Here is a 9,862-nt window from a genome sequence, read left to right as displayed (position 1 = left end):
TATTTCTCTGTAGTATAGTTTAAGATCTGGTATAGAGATGCCACCTACTTCAGTCTAAGGATTGTTTTAGCTCTTCTGCATGTCTTATTTTGACAGATGAATTTCATGATTGCTTTTTCTATTTGTCTTTTATTTTCTTTTTAACGAGAGAGAGAGTTTTTTTTTTAATTCAATATTTATTTTTTAGTTTTCAGCAGACACAACATCTTTGTTTGTATGTGGTGTTGAGGTTCGAACCCGGGCCGCACTCATGCCAGGCCAGCGCACTACCGCTTGAGCCACATCCCCAGCCCCTGCTTTTTCTATTTGTATGAGGAATGCCTTGGGGATTTTGATGGGAATTGTATTATATCTGTATAATGCTTTTGGTAGTATGGTCATTTTGATCATATTAATTCTGCCTATCCAAAAACAAGTTAGACGTTTTCATCTTCTGAGGTCTTCTTTGATTTCTTTCTTTATGGTTCTGTAGTTTTCATGTATAGATATTTTACTTCTTTCATTAAGTTGATTCCCAATTTTTTTGGTTTTTTTGTTTGTTTGTTTTTTTTGAGGATATTGTGAATTGGGTAGCCTTTCTCATTTCCTTCTCAGAGGCTTTGTCACTGATATACAGAAATGCCTTGATTTATGGGTGTTGATTTTATATCATGCTACTTTGCTTAATTCATTTACTAGTTCTAGAAGTTTTCTGGTGGAGTTTTTTGGTTCTTCTAGATATGGAATCGTATCACCAGCAAATAGTGCCAATTTCAGTTCTTCTTTTCCTATACATATTCTTCTTTTCCTATATCCTATTCCTTTGATTCCTTTCATTTGTCTAATTGCTCTGGCCAGCATTTCAAGAACTATGTTGAATAGAAGTGGTGAAAGAGGGCAGCCCTGTCTTGTTCCAATTTTTAGAGAAAATGCCTTCAATTTTTCTCTGTTTAGAATGATGTTGTCCTGAGGCTTAGCATAGATACCCTTTACGATGTTGAGATATGTTACTGTGATCCCTAGTCGTTCTAGTGTCTTGAACATAAAGGGGTGCTGTATTTTGTCAAATGCTTTTTCTGCATCTATTGAGATGATCATTTGATTCTTATCTTTGGGCAATTGATGTGATAAATTACATTTATTGATTTGCGAAAGTGGAACCAACCTTGCATCTCATGAATGAATCTCACTTAATCATGGTGTACAATCTTGGTAAGCTGTGATTTCTATTTTATCACTTGATAGTGGTCTGTTTCAATTGTGTATGTCTTCCTGATTCAATCATGGCAGATCGTATGACTGAAGAAATTTCTTGATAACTGCAATGTCTTCTATTATTCTCTGTATTTCTGTCAGATCTGTTGTAATATTATCATTTTCATCACATATACAGGTAATTTGAGTTCTCTCTCTCTCTCTTATTCTCTTTGTTAGCATGGGTAAGGGTCTGTCAATTTTATTTATTTTTTTAAAGAACCAAATTTTTGTCCATATTATCAACTGTTTTATTTGTTTCAATTTTATTGATTTCAGCTCTAATTTTAATTATTTTTTGCCGTCTGCTTTTGCTGCTGGTTTGTTCCTCTTTTTTTAGTGCTTTGAGAGGTAGTGTCAGGTCATTTATTTGTTAACTTTTTTTTTCTTTGAAAGAATGAATGCCATGCAATAAATTTTCCTCTTAGTACTGCTTTCATAGTGTCTCAGATTTCCATCGGTTTTTTATATGTTCTTGTTTATGCCTAAGTAATATTTAATCCCCTCCTTGATTCCTTCTGCAATGCATTGTTCATTCAGTAACCTATTGTTTAGTCTCCAGGTGATGGAGAAATTTTCATTTTTTTTTTTGATTCCCAATTCCATTTAATTATGATCTGATGAAATATATGGTAGTGTCTCCACTTTTTTATATTTGCTAAGAGTTGCTTTGTGGCATAGTATATGGTCTATTTTAGAGAAGGATCCATGTGCTACTGAGAAGAAAATGTTTCTGTTTGATGCAGGTTGAAATATTCTATATGTGTCAGTTAAGTCTAAATTATAGATTATGTTAGTGAGTTTTATGGTTTTTTTATTCACTTTTGTTTGGAGGATCTGTGCAGTGGTGAGAGAGGTGTGTTAACGTCACCCAAGATTATTGTGTTATGGTCAGTTTGACTCTTGAACTTGAGAAGAGTTTGTTTGAACATAGCTGCACCATTGTTTGGAGCATATATATTTATGATTGTTACATCTTGTTGGTGTATGGTTCCCCTGAGCAGTATGTAATGTCCATCTTTATCCCTTTTCATTTACTTTGGCTTGAAGTCTCCTTTATTTGATATGAGTATGGAAAACCCTGCTTACTTGTGCAGTCCATGTGAGTGGTATGGTTTTTCCCAACCTTTCACCCTCAGTCAGTGTATGTCTTTTTCTATCAGGTGAGCCTCCTGGAGGCAGCATGTTGTTGGGCCTTTTTTTGTTTTTTTAATCCAGTCTGCTAGCTTATGTCTTGTGATTGGCGAGTTTAATCCATTTGCTTTCAGGGTAATTATTGAGACATGGTTTGTATTTCCAGCCATATTTGTTTATTTTTGTTATTTAACTTGACTTGATTTTCTTCTTTGATTTGTTTTTCCTTTGAGGTACTACCTTCCTCTTTTGATTTTCATTGTTATTTTTCTTTTCCTCTTCATGGAATATTTTTCCAAGGGTGTTTTGTAGTGCTGGTTTTCTAGCTATAAATTCTTTTTTTTACTTTTGTTTATCATGGAAGGATTTTATTTCATCTTGAAATCTATAGCTTACTTTTGCTGGATTCAAGATTCTTGGTTGGCACCTATTTTCTTTCAGCTTGATAGATGTTGTTCCAGGATCTTCTAGCTTTTAGGGTCTGTGATGAAAAAATCTGCCATTATCCCAACTGATTTTCCCCTATATATAATCTGATTCCTTTCTCTCATGGCTTGTAAAATTCTCTCCATATTCTGTATGGTGAGCATTTTTATTATTATGTGCCTTGGTATGGATCTGTTTTGAGTTTGTACATTTGGCATCCTGTAGCCTCTTCAATTTGGATTTCCAATTCATTCTTTGTGTTTTGAAAGTTTTCTGATATTGTTTCATAGAATAGATCCTTGATTCCTTTGGTTTGGTCCTCCATGCTTCCCTAATCCCAATAACTCCCAAATTTGACTTTTTATGCTATCCCTTATTTCTTGAATGTTCTGCTCCTGGTTCCTTACCATTTTCACTCTATGGTCTATGTTCCTTTCAAGATTATATATTTTATCTTCATTGTCTGATGTTCTATCTTCCCAGTAGTCTACTCTGTTCGTGATGCTTTCATTTGAGCTCTGAGTTTAGTTTATTATTTCTTTCAGTTCAAGGATCTCTGTTTGTTTGTTTCTTTTAGAGCCTCTGTCTTTCTGTTGAGCTGATCTTTTGCTTCTTGGATTTGTTTAAGTACCTCATTATCAAAGTGATCTCTTATTCTTTGTCTTTGCTCTCTTATATCTTCTTGGAGTTCACAGGACATTTTAACCATGTATATCCTGAAATCTTTCTGGGTCCATTTTTCTGCTGTAGCTTCCAATGATTCTAATGATGTGTTGTCTTGATTTGTTTGGGCACTTTCTCCCCTTGTCTTTTCATGTTACTTGTGTGTCTTCCTTTCCAGCTCTGTGTTTCTGGGGTGTTATTTTTCTTGTCCTATATTTTTGTAGTGCTCTTGTAGGTTTGCAAGATCCCTCCTTTGTGGGGGAGGACGATGTTAACAGATCCCAATATCAACAATACATCAGTATGAACAATTTGTTGTTATGAAGACATTTACAGTTTCGTCTCAATGTCCAGAAATGTTGGATTCAATTATTATTTAAAATATAATCAGTAGTTTTGTAAAAAGGTTTAGAGTCTCTTTAGGACAATGAACTGGGGATCTAGCAGGATGATATGTGGCTCAGAGGGAGTTCTTATCTGCCAGCCATGCTCACCAAATATGAGGAGAAACGTGATCCAAGATGGAGCCGTTCTGCTTCCAGTGATGTGGGGGGAGCTTTGTGATGGCCTTGTGCTGTGGGTAGGTAGCAGCTGAGTGGCCTGTGTGAGAATGGGGTGCAGCCTGGAGTTCTGCAGAGGGGCTGAGAGGTGTTTCTGCTGAGCCGCTCAAGAGCTGCTTGTGGCTAGAGCTGCGGGGGTTGGGCCTGGAGTCCATAGTCTTACTCGAATGCTGAGGCTCTGAATTCTGCACTGGGCTTACACCATGGTGATTTCTGTGAAAATCCACTCTAGAGTGTATTTTCATGCTCTCTGAAATCCTGTATTCCGATGAGGTGAGACCTTGGCCTTGGAACAACACAGGATGCTGCCTGTCTCTGGCCCACCATCTTGAATTTCCCCCCTCTGCTATTGACATGATATGGTACCCTTTCAACTGTCAAGGCCTCTTTAAACAGCAGGGAAGAACTCAAACTGGAGAAAAGCCTTGTATGTAGAAATGTAATAGGACATTCCTTGTTGGGAGTCAGAAGCCTGAGCAGTAACCTCCACACAGGGGCCAGGGGCTTAGGATCCTGTCCCCATTGCTCAAGTGAGGAGAAGGACACGTTTCCCCCCACAGGGGTGGCTGAGGTCATGGCACAGCGCCAGGCTCCCCAAGTTCCTCTCCTGCAGGGATGCTGCTGCTGCAGTTCTGCTTTGGTTTTTATTTCTCTCCTTTGCAAGTGGCACCTTGTATAGTCTCTGTTTCTGGAAATGTTGATATATTTTCCCTTTTTACATGAGATTTGTGTGTATTTTATAGTAGTAAATGATAAAGTATCATAATGACAGTGTAGATTTATGCATTCATGACATTCTAAATTTTTGATAAATATTGAATATGTAGGGTGGGGTGTGGCTCCATGGTGGAGTGTCGCCTAGCATGCAGGAGTCACTGGGTTCGATTCTCAGCACCACACAACTATGAAATAAAGACCTTGTGTCCACCTAAAAAACTGAAAAAATAAATATTTTTTTAAAGACTAAATATTTAGTTACATGTTTTGTCTTTTACTTTATCAAATGCTTGCAAATCTCTAAGCTTGTTTTATATACTGAACCCAGATTTCTGTATGAGTTGCCCTTGTACTTCAACCCCGTGATGTTGAAGGATCAGCAGCACATGGTGTTTCCTAAATCCTATCAGGTGGTTGTTTGGGGTGTTCTTTGTGCCTCTGAGGTTTTGACAGGAGCTCAAGAGCTTGTATAGCTGGAAGAAGCAAAGGATGGAGCTCGGCAGGTGTGTGTCCTCCTGTTCTGCAGTAACAATGAATCGGGGGTGGATAAGGGTGAAGATGGCAGCCACATTTCCTGGGTACAGACCAGCTCTGCCCCTCCACGTGGGACATTCACTTCACACAAGTGTCTCCGTTTCCTTTCTATAACTTGGGAATAATAATAATAATCCCAGCAGAGCCTGCACAGCACAGATAGAGGTTATGTGAGTCAGTAAACAAGTCCTCACGGTGCTGCTTTAAGCCTGGCTAGGAGCCCACACTGCAGCAGCCCTTGCCATTTCTGCTGTTGACACCTCTCCTCAGGTGCCATAGAGATGGATGGGACCAATGGCAGCTCCCAGGGCCTCCTTATCCTCCTGGGATTCTCCAATTTCCCCAATGTGAAGAGGGTCCTCTTTGTGGTCCTCCTGGTAGCCCACCTGCTGACCCTCCTGGGCCACACTCCATCCTCCTGGTGTCACAGCTGGACCCCACCTCCACAAGCCCGTGTACTCCTTACCCCCTTCGTCCTTCATGGACCTCAGCTTCACCCCCAGCTCCATCCCCAGCTGCTGCACAACCTACGTGTCCACAACAAGACCATCAGCTCTGCAGGGGCACAGTCCAGCTCTTCCTGTTCCTGGGCCTGGTGGAGTGGAGGGACTGCTGCTGAGTGTCACGGCCAATGACAGGTTAGTGGCTATCTGGAAGCCCCTGGCCTACACCGTGATCATGACTTCCAGGCTGTGGTGCAGTCAACTCCTTGGTCATGTGTCAGCGACCCTATGGTTACACTGCTGTGCGCACAAGAAGAAGGATCACTTCCTGTGTGAGATACCTATCCTGATGCGTGTGGCCTGTGTCAGCATGGTGGCTATTGAGGGCACTGTCCTTGTCCTGGATGTGGGCATCATGCTGTTTCCCGTGGTCTTCCTCCTGGGCTCCTGTGGTCACATCGTCAGTGCTGTGCTCAGAATGCAGTCGTCCTCAGGAAGACTCAGTCTTCAACACCTGCGGCCCCCTCACCCTGGGCTCCCTGTCCTACGGGAACATCATCCTCAAGTACCAGGGCAAGGTCCTCATGCTCTTCTACAACCCGTCACCCCCTCCTCAACCCCTCATCTCCACCCTCAGAAACAGGGAGGTGAGAAGGCTGATGCTGGGGAACAGAAAAGGGGACAAGGAGGGAGGGCCCAGGGAGTGACCAGCACCCAGGCTCAGGGTCAGCTCCATAAGACCACTGGTGTCCTCTGAGCCATGGGGCAGATGAGGTGTCCGCCTGCAGCTCTCAGCACCCTTGCAGGGCTGGCCTCTGGGCACCTGATTAAGGCCAGCGCTGTGGGTTTTATAACAGCACAGGGCCTGTCCCCCACACCCGGATGTGCAGCCCTGAACCTGCAGACTGCTACCAGGGCCACACTGGCAGCAGCCTCCCGGGTCCTGCTTCTGTAGTCTGCTGAGTTCACAGTGGAGCTCTCAGCGTTTTAGCTGGAACCCCCCAGCTCTCTCAGGGCTCTTGGTGTGAACCACTGTGTCTTCCTGGATGGTGTCAAAGCTGAGTTTGACATAGGCTCGCAAGGAAGCATGTTGTCTTTTTCTGCCCTCTGTTAGGAGACAGATAAATGAATGGTGGGAGCACAAGGTTAAGAGAGTAACTATAAATGTGGCCCAGGGGGCAGACCCCATGTGATTCATTTGCCAAAAAGCAATGTCGCTGCAGCCCTGCCTGGAGGAAGTGGACAGGGTCTGTCCCATTCCCCAGCAAACCACCTGTTGTCTGCATGGAAATGCAGGTCGGAATTTGTATGCGTGAGAGGAACCCAAGAGAGTATGAAGGGCCTGACTTTTGTGACCCTTTTGCCAGAGCAGATTCTGAAACATAAGGATGCTTCCTCCTAACCATCAAACTTGTAGCAATGGATAATTAAGAATGCAATTAGCACTGCGCAGCATGGGGCCCTGATGGCTTGGAAATGACCAGGCCACCAGACAGGCCTGAGCCATGGTCTCCAGAAACCCACTCCAAGAGGCCAGAGAGCCTTTGGAAGGTCTGTGGAAGATATAAGATGAAAATTAATGGAGAGGACCTCAGCCTGCAACCAACAGAGCCCCGCCACAGCGCCCTGCTGCTTGGTACCCACAGGCATTGGGTGCCCTGAAGGAGGGAAAGAAGGCAGTACAGGGGATGGGCCCCAGGGTCATCTGCAGAGCATGTGCTCAAATCACTCAGTCACAGTTTATGGACAGAGTGAATAATCCAAGAAAGGAAAAGTGTCTCATGGAAGAGACGGGAAGCCGCAGCCAAGGAGGTGATCAGGGAGGGACTAAACAAGGGACAGAGAGCAGCAGGCGCCAGCACAATGCAGCCCAGTGGATGACTGGATTTGGCCACCCAGGATACAGGGACACAAGGGGCTCAAGCCTCTCTGCTGGCCTCAGCCTTGGCCACTGCAGGAAAGCAGGAATAAGGTAGCTATAAAGGAGGAGGCAGCTCCACTTGCTGGGGGGTGGAGGGACAAGACAGTTCTGGCGAGAATGCCCAGAGCCTCTGCAAATTATTTCCTGAACTGACCAAGGAGGCTTGCAAGCAGCTAGTCAAGACCACAAAAATATGCCCCTTTCCTTCCTGTTGTCGCTTAACAACCTGCTGGAGAAAATCCCCAAGGTTAAAATCTAATGCCTTATGGCAAGTAGATGTCACTCACTATGTACCTTCAGGAAATTAAAATATATGTATGTGATCACTGATACCTGTTCAGGCTGTGGAATGGCCATCCCCAGCTACTTAAGTGCTTTGGGATCATGGCAGCTCCTTTCTCTATCAAAACTGGCACTGCTCCAGCCTAGGCAAGCAGAGCCTTCAAGGAATTTTGCTCTACGTGGCATATAAACCATGTCACTTGGATCCCCTATAATCCTCAGGTTTAATGCATCATAGTCAGAACACCCAAGGAATTAAAGGCCATACTAAAAAAACGGGGCAGGGGGAGGGAAGAGACTCTACACAATCTCCTCTCAATGCATTGAGCAAAATCTTATTTACTTCAAATTTTCTTTCAATTTCAAAGTTTTCCATGGAAACAGCCACCCACAATCATAGGTCCCCATTCACTGTGCCCTGCCGTTTACCTATAATCTCCCAGCTGGATCCCATCACAAATGCATGGAATGGTCTAGCGACCCTCCTAAAACTGGGTCCAGGGTTTGTACATGTTGACAGAAGCCTCACCCCATCTGGGTGCCTGCAGTGAAACTACCTGCCACGTAAATTGGGCTTTGGTCCCTTGGCCACCAAATTAGCAGTGGTCAATTGGGAAGGAGCCCTATCTAAGCTCTTTTCTAATAACTCCTTCCTGATTGATCCTGAGGTAGCTGTACAAGGACCACCTGTGCAGGGGAACACCAGCACTCCCACGCCTGCTCAGCCGAGTGGTTTCTCCATCGTTGATGAGACCTACAACCAGGACCGTCCTCTGTTTTGCTCTTGCTAATGAAACTTTTGTAGATCAATATAACAAGTCCTATGCTGGCTGTCTCTCACTGACGCTTGGTAGTTAACGCTACCAATAGCCATAGACACCCCCCCCATGGCAAGTGCCAGAAACCCTGGCTGCCAACATGCCCAACAACACTCTTTAGAAAGCTCCCCTCTGATAATGACAGCACCCCAAGAAATCCATGTGTGGCAGCCACACCTTATCTCCTTGGAAAGAGAAATTTCTCTTGCGAAGATCAATACCTAGGCACCTGGGTGGGCATAGCTCCCTGGAATGTAACCTATGTGCCCAAATACCATGTGGGCTACAAAGTAACTGCTACCTGGGACAATCTGTCATCCACCACTATGCAGGAAATCAATCTCGCATCACACCAATATTGCTGGCCACTAGACCCTTCCAATAGGCATCAGCAGGCTGCATGAATGGGTCGATAAAGGCCCTAAATGCAACATGTGCCTTCATCCCTAAGTATACCCATACCCACTGTGCACAAGCTTGTGTCACGCCACCCTTGCCATGCTCATAATCACTGCCTCTGATGGTGTAAATATCACTCATGCAGAGATCCCTTGTGCAGTCAATGCATCCTGCTGCCTCCCAACCTGTCTACACCGGCTATGAAGCTAAATGTGCATTGATCCTCAGATGCCCCCCGCAGCCTGGCTTCCAGTGGACCCGTCCAAGGAGTGGAGGAGTCCATGGGACATGCAGAGGAAGCATCCTCTGAGTGAGATCCTGCACCGGACAAGGCGTGATATTGGCCTCATTATTGCTGGGATTGTTGCCCTAGTGGCCGCCATCGCCGCCACAGCCACTGCCACTGCTGCGCTCACTCAGAGGATCCACACTGCACACTGGAAACGATGTGTCCCCTGTGTGGCAGCAGCCTTCGCCTCTCAAAATGACTTAAATAAACTGAACTGAACCACTATTTGCCTCATTCAGCAAGAACCAGACCTCCACCAGGAGCCACGAGGTGTTCTGTTTATGTTGCTAAGGCTCACGGTCACCCTGAATTTCATAGTATTTGCGTCACCCAATACGCTGTATCTGACAATGGAACCTTGCAGATCTCCACTTTTTCTCAGTTCATGAAGGGCGCTTGGGATGCTCACTGTGTTAGGGCTGCATGACGTCACTAAGGCCATG

At 44.4% G+C, this 9,862-nt stretch overlaps 1 pseudogene; it reads left to right on the top strand.

Annotated features, from left to right (window-relative positions):
• Positions 1-1,175: 1,175 nt before the first annotated feature.
• On the top strand, positions 1,176-9,637 carry LOC113178303 (olfactory receptor 2W3-like; annotated as a pseudogene).
• Positions 9,638-9,862: the final 225 nt, after the last annotated feature.

This window comes from Urocitellus parryii, chromosome X (genome assembly GCF_045843805.1).
Source record: "Urocitellus parryii isolate mUroPar1 chromosome X, mUroPar1.hap1, whole genome shotgun sequence".
In the NCBI taxonomy this organism is placed as follows: Eukaryota; Metazoa; Chordata; class Mammalia; order Rodentia; family Sciuridae; genus Urocitellus; species Urocitellus parryii.
This window is presented reverse-complemented; position numbering and strand designations above follow the sequence as displayed.